Source organism: Heterocephalus glaber, unplaced genomic scaffold, assembly GCF_053883595.1.
Source record: "Heterocephalus glaber isolate CG9 unplaced genomic scaffold, H.glaber_assembly_v1.0 deba00001586, whole genome shotgun sequence".
NCBI classification, from domain to species: Eukaryota; Metazoa; Chordata; class Mammalia; order Rodentia; family Bathyergidae; genus Heterocephalus; species Heterocephalus glaber.
Window position 1 is genome coordinate 4,829,375 of NW_028258364.1, and position 22,814 is coordinate 4,852,188.

The following is a 22,814-nucleotide window of genomic DNA, read 5'->3' on the forward strand; positions in this document are numbered from 1 at the left end:
CTATAGTTTTCAGAGAAGAGGTCTTTGATTCCTTTCATTAGGTTGATTCCTAGGTATTTCAGTTTTTTGGATGCTATTGTGAAAGGAATTGTTTGCCCTTTTTCTCTCTCAGTGAGTCTGTTGTTTATGTGAGGAAAGCTATTGATTTTTGTGTTTTGACCTTGTAACCAGCTACTCTACTGAATTTGCTTATTAAGTCTAGAAGACTTTTGGTGGAGTTCTTGGGGTTTGCTATATTGACTATCATGTGATCTTCAAATAATGACAATTTGACTTCTCTATTTCCTATCTTTATTCCATTTATTTCTTTCTCTTGTCTAATTGCCATGGCTAATGTTTCCAGAACTATATTGAACAAGAGTGGTGATAGTGGACATCCTTGTCTTGTTCCTGATTTTAGTGTGAAGGATTTCAGTTTTTGACCATTTAGTATGATGTCCCATTCCTAGGGGAAGAGCTGAAGGGCAGTTATCAATGCAAATGAAGCTTCTCTTGCCTGTTGCTCATTTCCTGTTGGACCCTGTTAGGAACAGGAGCTGGTTGGGGATCCCATTCTACAGTACAGAATGTTTCATATAGAAATGTTTTATTTTATGTGATTTACTCTAGTTTCCTTTGTAGTATGGTTAATATATTATCCTGGATTTTAAAAAATCACATACATAGTTTATGCCGCCTATGAGTTTAATTTTCAAACAATAAAGGCAGATTTGTAAATATTTGTTTAAAAAAGAAAGAGTGGGTTTAGTTGTGTTCAACTCCATTGTGATAGGTAGAGTTAAAATATGCCTATTTTAATGTTTTACATAAAGAAATTGAGACTCCTTTAGCCATGATTCTAATCCATTGGCAGAATCATTGATCAGATTAATTTGGAAACATGGAATACTTGTCCTTGTACAGGTGAAGTAAATGACTAAATCACAAAGCTGATTAGAAAGCTATGTGCAACTAAGTGAGGGAGTTAGGAGCCCTCAAGGAAAATCTCATCTGTGGGCTTCTCACCCAAGCCAGATGAAGGAACATGGGAAGTACACACCCAGTCTGGGAGCTGCAGGCACATTCTGTCTCTAGAGTGTGTTTGTGTTTTCTTTTTCTGACATACTCTTCTCCAAGAAGTCTTCATGCTGTAATTTCTGACATCCTTCATCTTGTTTAAAAAATGTCATTTTCTCAGTGAGACTCTCCTATCTCAGCCATTTTGGTTTGTCTCATAAAAATGCTTAAACAACAGAAATTGACTTCTCACATTGCTGGAGGCAGGGGAGTCTGAGATGAAGGTATCAGCCTGGCTGGTTTCTTGGTTTAAAGATGATCATTTTCTTCTTATTTCTTACATGATGGAAAGCAGAGAGAAGCAAACTCTCTTTTCTCTTTTCTTTTAAGGAGACTGATCCCATTTACCATGGTTCTTTGCTCAAGACCTCATTACCTCCTAAGGCCTAACCTCCAAATGCTAGAACTTGGGAGATGAGCCTTCAAAATATGTATTTTTGGGGAATACGAACATTTGATCCGTGGTATTCCCTGTTGACCTTGAATGCACATTTCCTATCCTCTTCTGTGCTTTAATTTATACCCTTATAAATATAACCCACCTATGTGTTCTATTTATCTATGTATTGTCACTCATTGTATGCGTTCATCTTTATTTCTATATCCAGCTTATTATCTGACTGCTTTAGAAGATTAAAAACTCCTTGAGGAGCAGTATTTTCTTAACTGTTTATTTCTACATAAGTAGGACCTAAAATAGTTCTCAATATATTAAAATGCTTAATGACCCTTAATTTTTAAAAATGAAGAAAAATATTATTAAAACATCTGCTGGCAGCTCTCTGATGAGTTCATTGGTTCTAAGCCCACTGCTGCTTTTTATCATCAAGATTCTCCAATTTTCTTTCTTCTTTTCTCTGTCTTCCTCTTTTTTTTAGAATCAGTAAATTACTTAACTTGGTTGAAGCAAAGAAGTATGGAAATTATTTTGTTTAAAGATTTCCTTCTTTTCTCACAGCCAACTCTAAGTAGGTTTTTCAAATATTTCTTTGCAGTAAAGATACTGGCTTCCTTAAGGAGTATAGAAATTCTCTCCTTTATTAATAGAATTAAATACTAAACATAATCAGACAGTTATATAAATTGAACAAAGTCAAAGTGAAGCAAGATATAATACAGTGGTGCCTTGGTTCACCAATCAAATTCAATATTGACCTTATGGGGAAATTTGATTTGGTTCTCGTCCAATTTGGTTTACCACCAAAATCATGGAAAGAATTAAGTTTGTGAAACGATTACCACTACTATATTAATTCCAGATTCTAGATTAGTTCTTTTAACACGTTTCTGTCTGAAAAATTTTGTTCTGTGTATATTTTAGAGAGGAAAAACAGCATTTTAGTTGCAATGTATGTTCAAACTCTACTAGAAATGGCACATAAAATGAAATTATGTTGAACAACATTAACCAAAGCTAATGATACTTTAAAATACAATGACTACAGGAAGATGTTTCAAGAAAGCACTAGCATCCATTTGTAGAAAGCAGATTATACAAAATTAAAATAAGAGTGATTTGGAAAAGATAAGCAGCATATTAATGAATTTAATAAATTAGATTACATTGTGAGATGTTTCATATATAGTACTACCCAGTTAAGAGTAATTAGACAAGCGGATTCTGAAGGACCAGAATACAGACAGGAAATTTATGGTTTAATGTTGATGTACTTTGGATATGGAGTGTCTTCCAAAGGCCCATGCTGGGAAGAACTGAAAACTTGAAGAGACAGAGTCTCACAAGAAGTCTTTAGATCATTGAAGGAATCCCTTGAAGGGGATTAAAAGATCCACTCTCTGCTTCTTTTTATAAATTTTTGCTCTGAACTCGAGGTGATTGAGTTTGGCCTATTATGTGGTCCCTGTCATGATGTGCTCCTCAAAAGAAACAGCCAACTGATCATGTACGGAAACCTCTAAAACTCTGAGCCAAAATAAACATTTTCTTTTTATATCAGGTATCTGTTACAGTGACAGAAATCTAACACAAACATGCATATAAAGCTGGAGCTACAAAAGTGATACAAATGATGAGTATTTGAAACCCTTTAATTATAAGAAAATGTTAAAAGAAAGGAATTCTTAAAAATAACAACATTAGAATGAACTGGAAGTGAATTTCCAAAGCACTCACTGTACATGGCAGAGAAAAGGGACAATTGTCTCTACCAAAATTCCAGAATTAAATGCTTATCCAAGTGGCTGATAAGGATATTTAGTACGTACATTAATTAAGAAAAATGAAGACTAATACTGAGTGTCTGTAGCAAGAGGACTATGTGGGCTGCATCTTCAAAAGCAGTGTCTTTGCATACATTTGCATCATATATCCTGTTCTCCATGACTGCATTTTTCCTGTTTCTCCCACAACCCTAAATCATTCTCTTATAAATTTCCACCTGCTTTCTTCTTTGCACGGAATACTTTTTCCATAATACTAAAAAATTACTTTCTCCATACCAATGTTGCTTCCTGACACCCTACCTAAAATTTCACCCTCTAGAACTTTCTTTTTTTTTCTTTTTTCTTTTGGTACCACCGAACGAACTCCGGTCCTTGCGCTTGCGCAGTACCCTCTAGAACTTTCTACCCCTCCACCAAGTTTATTTTTCCCCTGAGTCATTATCATGTTCTAATCTACTATTTTATGCATTTATCTTGTTCATATATTAGATCACAAGCTTCATGGGAATATTTTTTCTATTTTGTTTATTGCTAAAGTCTGATACGCTGGAACATAGTAAGTATTCAGTTAATATTAGTTGAATGATTGAATTAATCTTATAGAGGTAAATGTAACCTGCATTACTCCTTAGGCAATATGGAAATCCTGGCTAGTCAATCCTGGAAATTCACTTACTGACTGTACTAAATTGAGCAAAACACATAATATTTTACATCTAATAAAATGAGGCTGATAATATTGCCAAGATGTTAGAAGAAACAGAAGAGAAAATACTATAAGGAAAGTCTGTCCTTTAGCCTACAATTATTTGAATTAAATACTTTATAGCATAAATTTACATATTTTCTTGGTTGGTAAGTCAGAAAATAAGCACCGTATACACAGCTTCCTCAAAGTTAATAGTGATTAATGAAGCTTTTGAATAAGGGACATGTTTTCTATCTTGGAGACCATCTTTAAGATTAGCTGGCAAATGTAATTTGTCTTGGAAGAGGAGGAGGCTGAACTAGTTTTTCTTTCTAAAGTAATAGCTCTAATGCAATTGTCACCTGGATTCTGCCTCCCGTAGAACAATGACTGCAGAAGTTTCTGATTACCATGGTTGAGTGGGAGGGGCAGCTATTAGATTCAGTGAGTAGAAGCCAGGAATGGTGCTAAACATCCTACAATGAGCAACAAGTACTTTTCCAGCCTAGAATTCTCCAAAGATTTTTGGAGCTGAAACCCACTGCTTATGAGTCACAGTATGAGTTCCTTTTATGGAAGGTCTAAAAGTGGTAGTTTGGGAGCCTCCTGAGGAACAAGAAGTTGTCAAGGTGTACATAGGCACTAGAAAGTAAGAAGACAAAAAAGATCCTTTACATATATATTTACAGAAATGTATGCCAAGAGAATAAAAAAATTCAGTAATTAATTTTGGCAATCTATGTTTTATGGCCTACAGAAGGGATTATAAAATTATAATTTTCTTCTGTAAGAAAACATGGCTTTGATGCCTCATGTTTTCTTCAAATATTTTCTTCAAATGCAAAAAGGCAGTCATAATTCTCAGGCTTTTACATGGGAATTGAGGTTTTGAGATCTAGGCTTACTCATTTAAGCATGTGGTTCATAATAAATATGATGTTTCTAGACTGTTACAAATGTATTTTCTGCAAAAGAAAAGAGGAATAATGATTCTAAGTGGTCTCAACTCTGTTCTTTTATTGGACAAACAATTCTTTTTAACTGTTTCTCTTTTTATAGAAAATTCAATCTTAGAGCACAATAAATGTGGACTTAACTACAAATTTAGATGAAAAATTAGATGTTTGAGCTATTTAAATCAATACTTGGATATTAATCTGAAAATAATTACATCAATAGTGTATTTAAGCAGATATAACCTTTTTATATAGTAATTCTGGGTAAAACAGGGCTTTGTCTTCATAGAACTGCAAACCATGAGAATTCCCTAAATTTTTTCTTTTTCTTTTATGGCTAATACTAATTGAAGAAGTCTAAGGAATGTAGGAAATGCTACTGCCTGAATGAACTTATTTATTTATAAGAAAGATCAGTTTTTTGATGTAGATACATATCCAAATATCATAATAAAGAGTTTTAAAACTGAGTATAACCGAAAATGTGACTTTTGGCCTTTAATTTCGAGGAAAAGATGCAGATGAATGCTTTTCAAATAAATCTTGCTAAATTCAAAAGTGCGCTCAGTGATGTCTTTTGAAAGATTATTCTTTACATATTTTATGACTTCTAAATGTGAATGTTTTAACCACAGAGCAGACAGATTTGAATTTACTTCCATTTTAAACTAGGAATTCTTTTGTGCTCGACTACTTAATATAATAACATTAAAGACATTGTTCTTTGTTCCCACCATGTTCAGAATGTAATTAATAAATATTTAACTCCTGGCAGCACTCAACAGATCTTAGGTTCATTAAGAGAAGGCTGAATCTCATAACTATATTACTATCTTGTGAATGTGCCTTATCACATTGGTCTGGGTTCTTGCTGTTCATTTCCTTGTGATAAGATTCCTGGGCAAAACAAGTCTTCCAAAGTAAGCCCACAGGGCTGCTTGGCAAGTTTATTTGGGGAAGGAAATAATCAATTTAGAGCTATTACTGCAGGAGTCCTTATCGAGCTCATTTCCTCATCTAATGCTTCACAAGCTAATATTACATGTTTAGTAGCAACTTCAAAGGAACAGCACTGTGCTTTGTAGGTTTATTAATGCGAAATTTCTCTGAAGGCACCAAGTGTTCATCATTAACATTGACTACAATCCATAAACTTGCAAACATAGGTCATAAAAACTATAGGAAGGACTTGTGCTGCTGTGGCCCAAGACACTATTAATGTGACTCTGTGTTACTGTTGAATCACAAGGGCTGGGGCTGGGAGCAGTATTATACATAGTTTTCATTTTTCTGTACAACTCTATAATGGTCCAATGTATTGAAAATAATGATTTAACCTAAGAACAGTATAGTCAAAACCACTCACAGACAACATCTAGTCCACACCCAGATGACAATGAAAGAACCCTCCTCCATCAAGCACAATCAAATCCAGGTCCTTATTCACACAGAGAAGCACTCAGTGTTCCAAAATAGAGTAACAGAAAACATTTAGGCATGGCACTTAAGGCACTTAAAGGAAGGGAAAGAGAAAGTTTTCAGGCAAGGGGCTCCATCCTCCCGAAAATTCTTAATTAGAAACATGAGCCATTATACATATCTGCCAAGTCAAGGTACCTTGATACTCATTTCAAGACCCTGCAGTATGATCACCTTTTGACCCTATTTATGAGATATTATTTTCCTTTATGTATTTGGCTAGACTCATGGACAGGCTGTACCCTTTCTCAGATAATAGTAAGCTCCAGTTGCACAGAAATAAGAAGATCATTTTAATTGATATCTATACTTATCTCATATAATTGCCCACTTAAATATTATTTCATTTCCATTTCCAACCACTTCCATTCTTTCAGGTAATGGGCTTGGGAAGGTTTCTTTTTCAGCTGCAAATAAACTGGTTCCCTAAAAGTCATGGAAGAGCCCATTTGTGGAGCCTTTATGGACACTTCTGCTGTAAATGAGCTGCAGCTGCACCCAGGACTGGTTCTAATGTCCAGAGTGGGAGAACCAAAACATCCCCTGGAATTTGGCTAGCTCTTTAGGAAAAATAGGATAAGAATACGGAAATTATAGGAAAATCATTAGCAGTTGTTTGGTTATTTTTCTGTGTCAGTTGACTTTTGTTTAATATTTTAGATATTTGAGCAGCAGTATAAAAGCTTTTTGTTTAGTTTCTTTCATATTAAAAATAGCTGGTTGAACAGACAGCGTTCTGTGGATGATTATAAATTAGGAAAAGAAGAGAATAGAAATGATATGGAAACTCTAAATTAAAATAAACCTTCCTATCTAATTCAAAATTCACAAAGGAAAAAAATACATCATGAAGTTGATTTTTTTTTTCTTAAAGACAGCTATTAAAATAGCTCTTTGATTAATATTTGTCTAGAATATAGAATCTTGTTAAATGGGGAATTTTGTTAATGATGGAAAGTAAAGACATGAAATCAATTTTTGTTTTTTAAATAAATTATTATTTGTATTTCCACATAACTGTTTTAAAAAGGTATTTTGGGAGAGTGTTCTGAAACTCAGATGTCATAAAACTAGTGTTTGAAGAACCAAGTCAGGTCATTTTATCATGAAAATTATATAATGGCAAGTTTTGAATAGAGAATATAAAAATAAATTTATTTTTCTCAATTATTCTTTTTTTCTAATAACCTTTACAAATTTCTCTACACCCAGATATAATGCAATATTTGATTTGGTACAGACATTCATTTAGTCTATGTACGTTTAATAATTATTTGGTGTACTAATCTCATATTTCCTGGTGTTCTATAAAATAGCTCACAGCATCCAGGTGCTCTTCCCCTCTAAGACAACTGGGAAATGCACACAAAATCCTGTCTCCCAGGCTCACTGTTTCTTGAATTATATTTTATTTTAATCTCATGAGGCTTCTAAGAAAATAATAGCCCTAAATAACAAATTCCACACTCTTCCAGGAACAAGCTGAGAAATTTGAAAAGAATCACCATACACAATGTACAGGTTCAATCCCGAGTGTTTCCTAGTTGCTTTGAGTTTTCTTAAACTCTTAGTATCATCATCATTCATGAATTCTTCTAATCAAACCCCCCCCCCCACACTTTCAAAAGATGCAGTTATGTTTGGGAGCCTCTATTCTTTCTGATTTTCTTCTTCCCCTTACATCCTTGTTGTCAATTTTTGTCCTTTACTCTTTCTTTGGAGTTCTAAAATGGCTATAACTTTTATCCTATCATATCACAGAATAACAGATTTATCTCTGTGTATTGCTTCCATGGAGATTAGGCACAAGAGAGACAATACACAATTTTCACCAATATGGAAATAACTGCATTCAATGTGCATGTCATTTTATAAATTTATAAAATCTATGATAGTATATATTAATATAGCAATTGCCATTTTAAGGTAAAATATTGCCAAATACTGCAGGTCTCATGAGATTCCTTAATTGTAATGTCACTCTGGAATGTATTAGAGATTCTTTGCAATTTTTTTGTTTTTTTTACATCATTATATCCCCAAATATAAAGGTCTATTTTAAAACAAACAAAACATACTTAGAATCTTCCCCATCCCAGCTTCCTGAGAAAACCACAGTAAATGTAATTAACATTATTTTGGATGTCTAATTCCCTGATGTGCCATTTCACAATTGCATATGGTTTTTCTAAAACTTCAATTGCTTTCAGTTGTTACTCTAAATGGATGGAAATTTATAACATCACTTGCTGCCTTCAGCTAAAGTTTAGTATCAGAAATACTTTAAAAAACACTGTATGTATTCTACAGTGAGATAGCTGTGAACACTACCCGTACACACTGGCCTGTCTGATGATGCCACCTTTCAACAACTTAATGAGCAATATCCAATTTTATCCCCTGCGGTTTTTGTGATCCATCAGTCCCTTCCTGCCTCTGGATCAAGACCATATTTTACCAAGAATCCTGTTACACCCTCCCTTGTTTAGTAAAGAATTGCTCCAAGCAATGTTCTTTTTATCCTGTTAACACCTTCACCAAGCTGTTGAGGAAATACTTTTCAAAGCCTTGCTTGAAAAACAGATTCTTGTCTCTTTGCCTTAATGGAGGGAACATTTCTTCCAAATGTGAACAACTACTTATAAGGGCAAAATTACTCATTCTCATCAACATATTTACTTCTGGTTATATTAGTAATGTTACCACCATGAAAATTTTTCACATATTTACCACACAGAAAATCAAACCTGTGGTTCAATATATGTTCTATCTCATTTCAGTGTCATTTATTATGATACAGTCATGAGTTCATCTGTTTTCTATAAAGACTAAGAAGGAAATTTAATGTACAATACTTTATGTATTGATACCCATTATTTGAAGTTGTCAGCTTATTATGAATAAATTCACTGTTCAAAAACAGTTTGCAAACGTATACTAAATCTATCCATCTGTCCATCCATCCATCTGTCCATCCATCCATCCCTCCCTCCTTCCATGTTTCCTGTCCTTTTATCATCCATTCCTCATTCTGGATACATTCTGTGCAGAGATGCTTTGAAACTAAGGATCAGTAGAGGACACATCACGTCTTTTTTATATTTAGAGAAAAGGAAGAAAATTGGCATTAGATTGAGAAACAAAGGTCAGTGAGAATAGTGGGCTCTTGAAGGATGTGGACATTAGAACTCAGAAAAGGAGAAACAGAATAAAACAACCCTTTGTTGAAAGAAATCCTATGGAAAAACAAAGCTTACTGTAATCTTACATTTATAAATATATGTGAAACACATTATGAAGCTATTCAATATTATTTCCCTTTAGAAATAGCCAATGTGCACCACAGAGAAGCCACCTACCATTTGCCTCTGCTTTGCTTATATGAGGCATATCTTGGTGATTGCTGGTAGATAGAGGAGGCATATTAAAAGGAGACTAAGCAACCAAATCAAGGTCTGTGGAATGAAAAAGAATAAATTCCATATTTCCCTTCATCTACATTTCTGCTTTCTGTGGTTTCAGTCATGCTTAGTCAACTGTGACCCCAAAATATTACTATACAATAAGGGGGGATGAAGAGAGAGGGGAAGGGAGGGAGAGAAAGAGAGAGGGAGAGAGAGAAAGGGAGATCTTTGTATAGCTTTCACAAGAGTACACTGTTATGACTGTCCTATTAATTATTGTGGTTGTTAATCTTCCACTGTGCCTAACTTATAAATTAACTTTATTATGTGTATATATGTCTAAGAAAGAAGATAATATATGTAGAGTTCTGTACCATCTGCAGTTCCAGAGAGCCACTGGGGGTCTTGGAATATATCTCCCCTGAATAAGAGGGAACAGTTTTACATTAAAAACACAGACACAAAGATAAAAAGAGAATGGGGAAATGTACATTAAAAAATGACAGTAAATACTAGATTGATTTAAGAAGGAAAAATTTGAATCTCTGCCTCACTTTTCCACTGTCAACATGGGCAATGCATTTAACTGTGCTAATATATATTTTCTTAATTATCAAATGGACCTAAATTTATTCTTGAGAACTAAATAAGGTAACGTATAAAAATGTATTAGGAGTTTGTCTGAAATATAAATGGCACTCAGTAATTATTAGACACCTTGCCTGCACTGTCTTTGGCATGAGCCTGAAAACTACTAACAAGCCATTGTCTGTGATTGGATGTATAGCAGTCTATTAAGTACACTTAAAATGAACACACTGTAGCCTACACTAGTAATTAATAAAATTATTGAATCCTTAGATTTGAATTGCTAAATTCAGTCTTTCAAAGGCATAGTCAGATATATAAATAACCTCCTTCTCCTGTCAGTCTCTTACTTCAGTGTGTGTATATTTATGTTGTGTGAGATGGAGGTTGGTGAGAATTCCAAGTACTTTTTTTCTGGGTGATAAATCTGTATCCCCTGTATTGCTCAGGGGGGAAAAAGAGGCAGCCCTGCGGGAGAAATGTGAGAGAAACCATGTTTGAATCCTCAAATGGAGGCTGGCTAAGGGAGGGGTGAGAGCTTAATGTCTTTTCTTTAACTTGGCCCTGGAGCTGAGTCAGAGAGAATAAGAAAGGCCTTAGAAACCTTGGTCTTTTTGTCACTCTCATTTTCTCTTTAACTCAACTTCTGGTTCTTTTTTGGCTATGTACTTTGATGCTTTCTCATCACACCTACGGCGTTATCTCTACTTTCTAAAATACATACCATTGACTACTGTAACAGAAACTTGTCACTTGAATGTAAATTGAATTGTCTACTATATTTTATATGTATGCTATCATTTTCCTAGATAGGCAGAAAGGATTCTTTCTGGACTTTCTGCATACAGAGACTAGCATAGTATTTTGTGTGCTGCATGAAAATAGAAATACTACATATATAGTCTCCTTATTCATTGTGACTTGATGATATAAATATTTATTTATTTCAGTTTCATTTGTGTTTTCTTTTTTGTTTAGATGTGGTAGTTTATCCATTATGATTTTGATTTACAAAATCAGCACTTTGGATTTGTGTGTTTATTCTGTCTTTTAATCAATATTTTCTTTAATTTTATTATTTCTATTGCCCTACTTCTCTGAAAATTTCCTCTTGTTTCTTTTAAAATTTCTACATTTGAATGCTAGTTATCCTTTCTTATTTAATCATGAAAGTATTTTTAAACTGCACATTTTTTTCTAAGATCAACAATGCCTCATTCACTTAAGTTTCCTAAAAGTGTTTTCATTTTTATTATGTTTTGGGTTTGGTTTTATCCTTTACCCAACTGTGGTCGGAGAAAGATGCCTATACACATTCCATTTCTGGTTACTTATTTGGAATGACTTTTCTGCCCTATATGTGTATTTGGTATCTATGTCACAACACTTCATATACACAGGATCCCTGATGTATTTATACTGAATATTTATGGTATACATGTGTATGAGTGACCTTCAAGTTATATAACATATCATATTTTTATGAGATATAAATTTGGAGTTAGTGTGTCATAAAACTAGAGGACAAGGGAAAGGTAGTTAGCAAATCAACAGATTTAGTTATTCATTAACTATCCTTACTTCAACATATGTAGCATGATAGAAAATCATGGCAAATGTTTGAATTAAAGATAAAAAAAAGTCAGTAAAAGACACACTGACATTAATCCCCCTCTACATACTACCCCTGAATTGCTTCAAGACCTTTACAGAAATTTCTGTCCAATGAAAATTTCATGATGTGTTCTCATCCATCTTATTCACCTGATCTGGCAACATGAGACTTCTAGCTCTTCCCTAGAGTCAAAATGACCATGAAAGACAAATGTCTGGAATTGATTTAGGGCATTGAGGCAGTCATATCAGTGCAACTAAAGACACTCTTGAAAGAGAACTTCCAGAACTGATTCAAGAAGTGTCAAGAATGATGGATTAAGTGTGTTTGAAAGGAAGAGGAGTATTTTGATGTGTATTAATGACAATGTCTTTTATTGTGATAAATTATTTTATTTAAATAAACATTTGCCATATTTGTTGACCATGTTGCATAGGTGTTGGCTTCCCAAGGGCTGTCAGGTGCGTACACCATTGATTTTATTGAATGTTGAGAGTTACAAAATATTCTAATATGCAAAATAATTAATGAAGAAATTATATTTTACACAGTTACTTTTAAGTTTATAGAATAAATCTTGGAATTGTTTGAAGATTTGTAGCCAATTTTATCAATTTGCTATTTTTTTTATGTTTATATGCAACTTGTTCATTTGTTGTACAGTGGTTTAAATGTTCCAAACCTGCTCAAAAATGGTATTATTTTTGATTTTCTCATTATTTTCAAACCCTTTTTGTATAGTGGATAAAGACTTACATGATCAATAAAGGCACACATATAAAATTTTGCTACTCAGTATGTTGTTTCCAATTTACAGTTTACTTGAGATTATACCATTTAACAACATAGAATAATTGTCTTTTACTGTTGATTATTGAACTTTGCTTTAGATTCTACTTGGTTTGATTTAATATGCTTGTGCTCAGGTTTTAAAAAATTTATCTCATAAATGTAGTAGTATTCTTACATTGTTAACTATTTGTACATATTCTAAAATGTGATTATTTTAAGTAATTGATAGTTGAATTTTATTTTAAACACTAATCTGAGTGTTTTGTGTTTTGAAAACTTTTACATCAGTATTTTAAAATAAGCAGTGAATTCAAATTGAAAAAAATCTAAATGGTACAGATGAAAAATCTTTCTGTTTTTCTAGCTCTTGGATCTATTTTTTCCTTCTAGATGTAATCATTTTCATAAACTTCCTGTGTATCTTTTCAGAGATAACGTGACTATGTAAACAGGTGTATTTTCTGTGCCCATACACACACAATGCACATGGAGTTCCTATGCGTTCCCATTTTACTTAATATTTAACTTTATATATTCTTCCTTATTAGCACATAATATTTTCTTCATTATTTCAATATAGCTGAAATGAAGGATTTCATTTTGTATGTGGGCACAATTTATTTCACAATTCAATTATTGTAGACTTGGTTTTTTTAATCTTTTGAGTCAAAAAAATTGCAGTGAATAACCTTGTATATAACTCCAGTTTTCACATTGTTAATTTATTTATACAATCCTAGAACTGAAATTCAAAGGAAACATTAGCACAGGCAGAATAATGTTCCTCACCCCGGCCAAAAATGGTCATATTCTACTCTCCAGAATTTGGGAATATGTTACCTTACATGACAAAAGTATGTTACATAGACTGTAGCTGTGACTGGGGCTAAGGATCTTGAGCTTGAGAGTTTATCCTGGATTATTTGGATGCACAAATAATGACACATCTAATCACACAAATCCTTAAATTGGAGAACATTTCCTGGCTGCAGTTAGAATTGTGAACACATTCGGAAAGTCAGAAAGACAAGATGATCTGACTTTGAAGATGGGTGAAGCGACCACAAACCAAGGCATACAAGTGGCCTCTAGAAACTTTGGAAAAAACAAGGAAATGGCTTCTCCCTTAAAGCCTGCAGGAAGAGAGGCCCTTTTCGTGACATGGTGATTGTAGCTCAGTGAGACTCCAAAGGATTGTCACAAAACAAACTTGTGTTGTTTAAAAACCCCCAAATTTGTTAAAGCATCATAGCTAATAAAAGGGAGAAAAAAGAAGAGCAAATCTCCACATATCTCTTCTCCTAATGAACTAATTCCTCACACCAGGTGGGACCACTTCTTAGCTTCCCCTTTCTGCTTTCAGAGATGTTTTTTGCATTTACAAGCATTTGTAGATCAGATGTCATGGATTTCAAGGAGCAAATTCTTTTCTTTTTAAAAAAACTGTGAAATTGAGATATGTCTTATAAGCAAACACCTGAGGTTCTACTAGCCTTCTCTGAATGGAGTTAACTCTTGAGAGTTCTCTAAATTAAATTATACAAGTTAAAAATATGGTGTTCTTTTTGAATCTCATTGGTAATATAAATTAACTCCACAGTGACTTGTGGTTCAAATTCTCAGGGAAAATTATTTTTTTCTTTCTATGTATTGTCAAGCCTGAGTCAAGCCCATTTCCCTATCATCTCTCCCAACTGTGGGTTTAGTTTTCATTTACACTTTTTTCAGGGTGTAACAATATGGTAACTCAGCTGTATGTGTGGATTACCAACAAAAGTACCAATCTTATCCTTTATTCATCTTTCCTATATAAATTTCAATTTAAAATTAATGGCTTTTAGGTTGAATGACATATGTTACATAAAAGAATTTCATTCAGTGAGTAGAGCTCTGATTTTCTCTATATTATAGTCTATGGATTTGGAAAAGTTTTTGCCAAGTCATTGATTAAATGGGATATGTATTAGTGCAACCATTTAGGCTAAGAGTTGTTTTCTTTATTTTTCTACCATTTAGAAGAAGGTATCCAGGGACTTAGGAATCTAATGACTCCTTAAAGATCTTCCTATCTTTAACATTATTTTATCATGCCTTCTCTCCAATACTAACATTACCTGCATCCTGAGCCTTCCAAAGATTCTCTAGTTTAAACTATGTTGTCTATTTACTTTTCTTACTTCAGTCTTAGTTCCTGGTTCCTATTGTCTTGGGATCTGGCATGGCAGGTTCTATTCAGTCATTTGAATTCTTGAATTTAAATTTTATTGTTCTCTCTCTCTCCTCTTTCTCCCCCACCCCTTTCTCTCTCTTTCTATAGTACTGGAGATTGAACCAGGGCCTTCACACTGAACTACATCCACAGAACTTTTTTGAAAAATTCTTGAGACAGGGTCTTGCCAAATCACTGTTTCCAGCCTGGCCTTGATCTTGTAATCCTCCTGCCTCAGCCTCTCAGAGTGCTGGGATTGGACCATTATGCCTCGCTTGGTAGGTTTATTTCTTTTTAAAAAATGGAACACCATTATTTTACTTTTAAAATTTATTTCTATTTATTTTAAGTGACATATAGTATAGTACATCCTTGAGGTACAGTGGGACATTTCAAGAAGTATACATGTATAATGATCAGATCAAGTTAACAGTATGTCCATCACTACAAGAATTTATCATTTCTGTGTTGGAAATATTCAAAATCTCCTCTACTAGCAATTTTTAAATATAAAATGAAATAATGTTAGTTTTCTTCTATTATAGAATATTAGAAGTTATTCCTTTTACCTAATTGCATCTCTGTACCTGTTTAACATCCCTATTCCCCATTTTCAGGCAACATTATTCCATTCTCTACTTCTATAAGATCATCTTTTTTGGCTAATAAAACTTCATTTTTAAGAAGATAAAATGAATGTTTATATTAATTTTTTTTTGGGTGGTATCTGGGTATCACTGCAAGGTCTTGCACATGACAGGCAAGTGCTCTATCATATAGCTACAAGCCCAGTCCCTTAATTTGATATTTTAACTTGAAACTTTTCTTTCCTAATTAATGGAATAGTCATTATTTACTTTCAGTATAGTGTGGTAGGGTAATGACTCATTAAGTTGTGTCCATCACCTAATCCATGGAACCTGTGGGTGTTACCTCATTTGAAAAAAAAAAGTGCATTGCAAGCAGATGCAATAGTTTGGAATCTTGTGCAGATTTTCTGCATTATCCTTGTGGGGCCTAAATGCAATTTCATGTGTTGTTAAAAGAGGGAAACAGGATATTTATCACAGATAAAAGAGGAGAAAGCAAGGTGAAGATCAAAGGCAAAGATGGAATTATGGTGGCCACAAATCTAGAAATGCCAAGAAATGCTGGCAGCTCCCAGAAGCTAGAAAAGGTACAAATGGATTCTCTCTTGGGAGCTGCTAGAAAACACTCTGGCCTGTTCCCACTTGGATTTTACACTTTTGTTTTCTAAACTTTTTGGAGAATACATTTTGGTTGTTTTAAAATAACAGGTTTTACTAATTTGTTGCAACTCTTGTGGCAAAGGGTTTAGTTTCAAAAACCTAATACAAATAAGAGTTGACGTTTGGACTTAATTCTTTCCCTTTCCTGACACTTTCTACTTCTGTCTGAGTTTTTGGTTTAGATTTTTAGACTTTTATCTGTAGATTTTCCCCCCAAACTTTATTTATTTATGTATTTTTACAATTTCAAGTTTATGTTCTAATTGTAAAAATCTACATTGGTACCGAATTAGAAGAAACATTTGAGATAATTTTACTTTTCATCTACTTGCCCTCCCTCTGTTTTCTTCCCAGATCTTATTAATGTAACTTGGTAATTTAGAAAAATATTTTGATTGCACGATTATTTCTACATTATATATCTTTTTTCTACATTATATATCTTCCACTTAAACAAAAAAATTGGCAATTGCATTTTAATTTGCAAATAGATTTGTGCTAATTTGAGATGTTTAAATCTTCAGTTGTACTGCTGCTTCCCCAGAGTCTTTGCATCATGACTCCTACACAGTGAATTCTTAATTTCTGATTCAATTTTCCATTGAAATAAAGTGCCTTCGAGGAATATTTTCATGAAAGGTTGATGGCTAGTTTATTTTCAAAGAACTAAAATATTGCACACTTTCTTATTTTTTCCAGTTATGGAATATAATTCATTAACAAAAATATTAAGGTCTATTTTTCCAAAACTCTTAGCACATCGGTTTATCATCTCTGGCATGCAATATAACAGATAGAACATATGAAACTAACACTTTTTGTTTCTTTGGTGATAGCCTATAATTTTATTTCCTCCTACATGATTCTGGATTTTTTTCTTAGTCTTTAAAATTCAAAAGGTTTGTTTTATTCCTCTGTATTTTTGAAAGGCTTTTCCACTTTATTCTCCATTATGGTGATTCAATTTTCTATGGTGCACATTTAGTCTCCAATATTCATTTCATCTTCAATATTACAAGTTTTGCTCTTTACCATATCTTCTCATTTAATTCTTTTTAATCTCAGTTTATTTTTAATATCTTCTCATTATCTTGTCATTCCCATCTGTCTTTTCTTTATAGTTAACTGTTCCTGTCCTATAGTTATTTTATTTCTTATTAGAATTTAATAAATTCTGTAAAGCTTTTTACAGCTTTGTGTTTCTTCAGTCAATAATGCTCAGCATTGTGCAGCCTAAGTTACAGTTTCTTATCCTCATTCTGGTTCCCCCATTATCTTCATATGTATTTTATTTGTAAATAAGGAGTTAACTTGGCCTCAGACCCAGCGTGTGCTTTATCCTCAGCCCTACTCACTGATCTTCTGAGTCCTGGTTGTGTCTTCTTTTCGGATCCACAGTGGATGGTACAGTCAAATTCAATTACCAATGCTTTCAATATAATATGGCTGGGAAAATACATAGTGCCTTTTGCACTCTGACTATTGTGCACTCTAATTCTGGGCAAAATTAGTATGAGGAAAGCATAATAAGGTCTAGTCATGACTCTATTTTTCTGAGAAAGGCATGTTCTGTACATGCATGGCAATGTCCTGTACTCCTCTCCCCTGCCTATCTTAACATGTTTTGGTTTGGATTTTTTAGTTGCTTGTGGAAGAGAAACATAGGGCAGATACTCAAGATACATAGGACAGCAGTCCTCTAACATCACTGACTGTTTTGTTTAATTCAGTCATGGCATTTTCTATTCAAAGGATGAATAGTGTAGTACCTTGCCATGTAGGCTGAGGTTTGTACTTTTTTCCTGCTATAAAGGCCATATAATGTATTTATGACTTAGTATACATAGATACTTCAGTTAAAAGTTGGGAGATATTTTATCAGGTCTTGGAAAATAAATTGAGGTTTTAATTAGGCTCCTTACCTATGGGTAAATTAGTAGAATCTAGTATTTTTACTCTGACCCTATTGACACTTCATGCCTCTAACAGGTGCATATCCTTCAAGTTAGTAGAGATGGGGATGTACCAGTACAGCTTTCAGGTGAACACCCACTGGGGGACTTGTTGGTATTCTAACATGTTATTAATGACATACAGCTCAGCCTCAGATGTTCTCAAGCTTGTGTACTATGGTGATAGCATCATCAAGGTGTAGAAAAGTAATCTTCAAGATATACTCTCATTTTATTAACAGGAAAACTGAGGTCAAAAGAGTTTAAAAGAAGGACCCAAAGTTTGTAAGCTAATTTAATATGGAAGAGTCTAGAAGTTAGAGCTTTCAAGTTCCTGTCTAATGGCATTTTTTGCAGAGTAGGACATAGAGAAGGAAAGGCCTTGTTTGTAGTTTCCTTGTAATTAAAGCAGAGCCTTGCTCATTAACTAACCCAGTGGGGGATTCTTTTTTCAAGTCTATGAGTAATGACTATAGGATGACAGTCCAGAGCTTGAGACCCCTTTGCTAAAGAGTCGAAGCCTAAGGGCTTTAAACAGTTTTGCAATGAGGCCCATCCTGAGATAGCTGAGGAAACTCATGAGGTAGTTCTAAGAAAAATAACAGCGCTGAATTCATGGACTGGGTAGAGACAAATGTTAAAAACTATCCTATCTTTCTTTTATCTTTCTCCTTTTCTCCTTTAGTCTGCTGCTGAATGCTCACATTTAGATCACTTAAAAGAAAACCATTTTTTGCTCAAAACTATGAATTTTCCAGGCTGACACTAGTTCCCAAATTCTAACTTGAACTTTAACACATTGTGTGTGAAAGAAAGTCAACTCTAAATTATTCTAGTTTCCTTTTCCATACCATGTACTGTTGCCAGACAAAATTTAGGAATAATTAGTCTACAGGTCATTAATAGAGATTTACTAAGAAAAGGGTAAAAAATCAAACATATCCAGCTTGATTTGTGCATTGATTGGTTTTAATCACCATGACCATCTGCCTACCACTTTCACAATTTAGACATAAGAATTGGCTTCATATATGAGAGATTATTGAAAAATGAAGCAATTAGATTGCATGGTTTAGGAACAGGAGATAGAATATGTAATTACTGGAGGACAGAATTGAAAAATCTAAAACATCAAAATTCTTGAAGTCTCAAAAGCTGTTCAGAAATCTATGGATTATCACAATACATAGCTTGATTCTGTTCCATTCATAATTTCTAATTAAATTGTGCATTCTTAAATTATTTAAAACAAACATTTATCATTTTGACAGTGGCAAACATTAAAACAAACAAACAAACAGAAGTGTATCTTAACAGAGTGCTTGTTCATATAAGCTATGTCCTTTTCTAGGCATATAAATTTGACTAATTACATAGCTCCTATTCTAAGCAGATTTAGTCTAGTTGGAGAGAAAACAGCTGAACAGATATTTCAGTATAATGTGATACACACATAAGCAGTTTATCAGTTGAATTGTAACTGCTATTATACATTGTAGAAAGTAGCTTAAGTACAAGATGGCATTTGTTGGTCAAACAAAGAAAAAATTCAGGGCCATGTCTTCTCTCCTTATGGCAGAAATACATTCACATGCGGTCACAACTTTAGGTCCCACAGAGCAACCTTAGTTTTGCCAGGCTCACACTATTATTCCAGCAAGTCAAGACAAGGATGTACACTCTACTTTCCCTCTAGGTCAACTTGAAATTAAATCTCATCACATGGAATTGGTCTGAATTATGAACACCTGCCTTAACCTATAACACCCACTGGTGTGTGGCACACAATGGAATTTTGCAATCAAGCTGGTATGGCTTGAAAGGGCTGTGCTGTGTTGAGCACTGAATCCATTTAGGCTTTGGGTGCCAACACTGGCTGACACAGCCAGATTATGCCCCAGCACCACTCCTTTGGCCTTCAGCAGCTTCTTTCTTTCATCCTAACATGACATTCTAATACCATCAATTTTGTTGTGAATCATATTATAGACAAAAATTGGGAAGTGCTGTTGAACCAATTTTTGTCACTCAGAGATGGAGATATAGTGCTTTTCTTAGTCATCATTGAATGTGGATACTTTCAATTTTATATGAATTTGGTGACTAGAGAGTAATAGATTCCTTGAGGACACATTTAGGGGATGTTTTAGAATGAGGAAGCTTCAAACAAATAGGCATGTAGGGTTGAGGATCTAACTCGGTATTTCATTGTCAGGAAATTCAAATTTTCTTTGCACTCTAGAAATAAAACATCACAGAGCTTTATGATTAAATGATTTTCAATATATACACTGACAAAACATTTGTAAGAATACTGGTTTTCCTTTAACTTTATAGTTAAGTCTTAAGGTATTTTTAAGAGAAAAGCCCCAGTTATTAATGTTTTACCTCCTTCCCCCTACAAACAATAAGTAAACTGTCCTAGTTAAAAATAATAAGAGAAAGATACAGAGAAGAAGAGCTCAAAGTGGAGTTGCTCAGTGAAAACCAGTCCCATTGAGACACCCTGCTATATGGGCATGACATTTACCTGGTTTCTGCATGGCCATCATTTATGGGCTTGAAACATGCTTTTAGTGGTTTGAGAGATTATTAAGAAAGTGGTTCCTAGAATTATTTCAAATAAGATCCGATTAGCCAATTATCCTTTTGTCTGACAAAGGCCATTAAATTTGATGAAGGAAACTGTCAATGCATTAAAAGGTACAGGTGAGTGACAGGTGAGAACAAATGGTGACACAATGGTAAACATAAGAGACACCTGACAAGACACAGGACAAGCTGAGCAAATGGCTCATAAAGCTGATTTAGCAGGAGGACAATAAAATCCTTCCTTTCAAGTCATTTGACTTTTTACTAAGCATTTATTTGGAGACAGGGTCTAGTAAGGCAGGTGGACTGCATGTTTTTACTAGATTTTATAGACATCAGTCTTGTATAATCATTCTTTACAATGGCACTCACCCTATTAAATTCTTATAGACATTTTCTCTTTATATTAACATCTTCTCTGACAAAAATCAGGTATTCCCTCTTTCTCAACCTCAGTGATTGTTTCTGACAGGTACTTTTCTACATCTTTTAAAAGTCATGCAGAACTGGGTTTCTGTTTTAGTGAAGACTGACATAAGGTAATGATTTGGAAATAATTACAAAGTGAAAGTTGCCCAAGGAAGACTCAACAACTTCCCCCTCTGCTAAGAAATTTTAAAACTACTGTTTTATTCTTCTCTAGTTATAGATGATTTCACCCCATAATCACTTACAATTATAGTTGTTATTAATATAAAGACCTCTAAAGATTAGAGATTTATTTTGTTTTACAATAAGAACCCAGACAATTGGATGTTCATTCAAAGCTTATCTGACCCTCCTTGAACTGGAAGATGTTTAAATTCATGAACATTTAGAAGTTTTCTGCAAGATTTGTAGAGTTGGATCTCTTTGGAAGACAATGAAACCAGACTTCCTGGTAATATTTCATAGTAGTCTGCTATTTTTCTCATCATACTGTCTAATGAGACATCTCCATGTCTATTGTTTTTTTAAGGCTGTGGTAAATGTCAAGTTATGCCTGTGGCTTGGCCATCATTGCTACCAGGCAAGGGTTACTCTCTAATCTATACCCTTTTATTAGCAATGTAATGCTAGCTCCTGAGACAAATATATACCAGATTTTTTGTGGCTTAACATAATAGAAATTTATTTCTCTCTCAAATCAGGCCTAAGTGGCAGCTGGGACTCTACTCCTTGAAGCTCATACGAACTAGGATTATGAAACACTCAGTGTCCAAGATTATCTTCAGCCTCAAAATCCAGCATGCAGCCAGAAGAGAGCATTTGGAAATCTCAAGGGAAAAACTTTAAAAAAATCATTTCTTTCCACTTTCATTCACCAGAACTGAATCTCATGTCCTTACCCAGATGTTCTTAAGTATCCTGGAAGATGAAGTTCCTTACTGAATGGCTGCTTCTAAGGAACCATTGTACAACTCAGGAAGACAGCACAGGTATTTGATGGGCAACTGGCAGACTCTGACAGTCTCCCATTACTCTTATTTCTGGAGTTACAGGAACTCGTGAATGTGTGTCTGAATGGTTAGTTGCTGGGGAATAAATCTTCAGTGTTTAGTAGACCTTCAGTTTAGGCAGTAAGAGCAAGTACCTACTTCTACCTCCTAACCTGGGAGGTAAGGACAGTTCCAGCTCATCTGTATGGTCAGCCCAGTACTTGGGAGTGGAGTTTTCCTTTCCAATGACTTAAGGTCTCCCTGAATTCTCGCTATTTGCTGGCATGTTTTGAAGATTAACATTAAAATAATTATTTTCAAAAATGAAACTAATATCATAAATTTTGTTGTTTTATTCTTTCAGAGCCAGTATATTTCTTCATAATAGCCAAAAAATGGAAATAACCAAATAACCATTTGATGAATGGATTAAAAATATATAATATCCACAGGAGATATTATTCAGCCATGAAAACAGAATGGTGTACTTTTAATGCTGTAAGACTGATAATCCAGTAAACATGTTTTATTTATTATGCTAAATGAGTCAAACACAAGAACCTCATATTGTATGATTTCATTAATATAAAATGAATAGAATAGGCAAATCTACATAGGCAGAAAGACTAAT

At 34.0% G+C, this 22,814-nt stretch overlaps 1 long non-coding RNA gene across 1 annotated transcript in view; it reads left to right on the plus strand.

Annotated features, from left to right (window-relative positions):
• LOC147823397 (uncharacterized) overlaps window positions 1-22,814 on the plus strand; it is a 196,996-nt gene that overhangs the window by 79,253 nt on the left and 94,929 nt on the right. The window contains exons 6-7 of the long non-coding RNA XR_015443900.1: window positions 21,896-22,183; window positions 22,548-22,681. This is a non-coding gene — a long non-coding RNA (uncharacterized LOC147823397). The remainder of the gene's footprint in view (window positions 1-21,895; window positions 22,184-22,547; window positions 22,682-22,814) is intronic.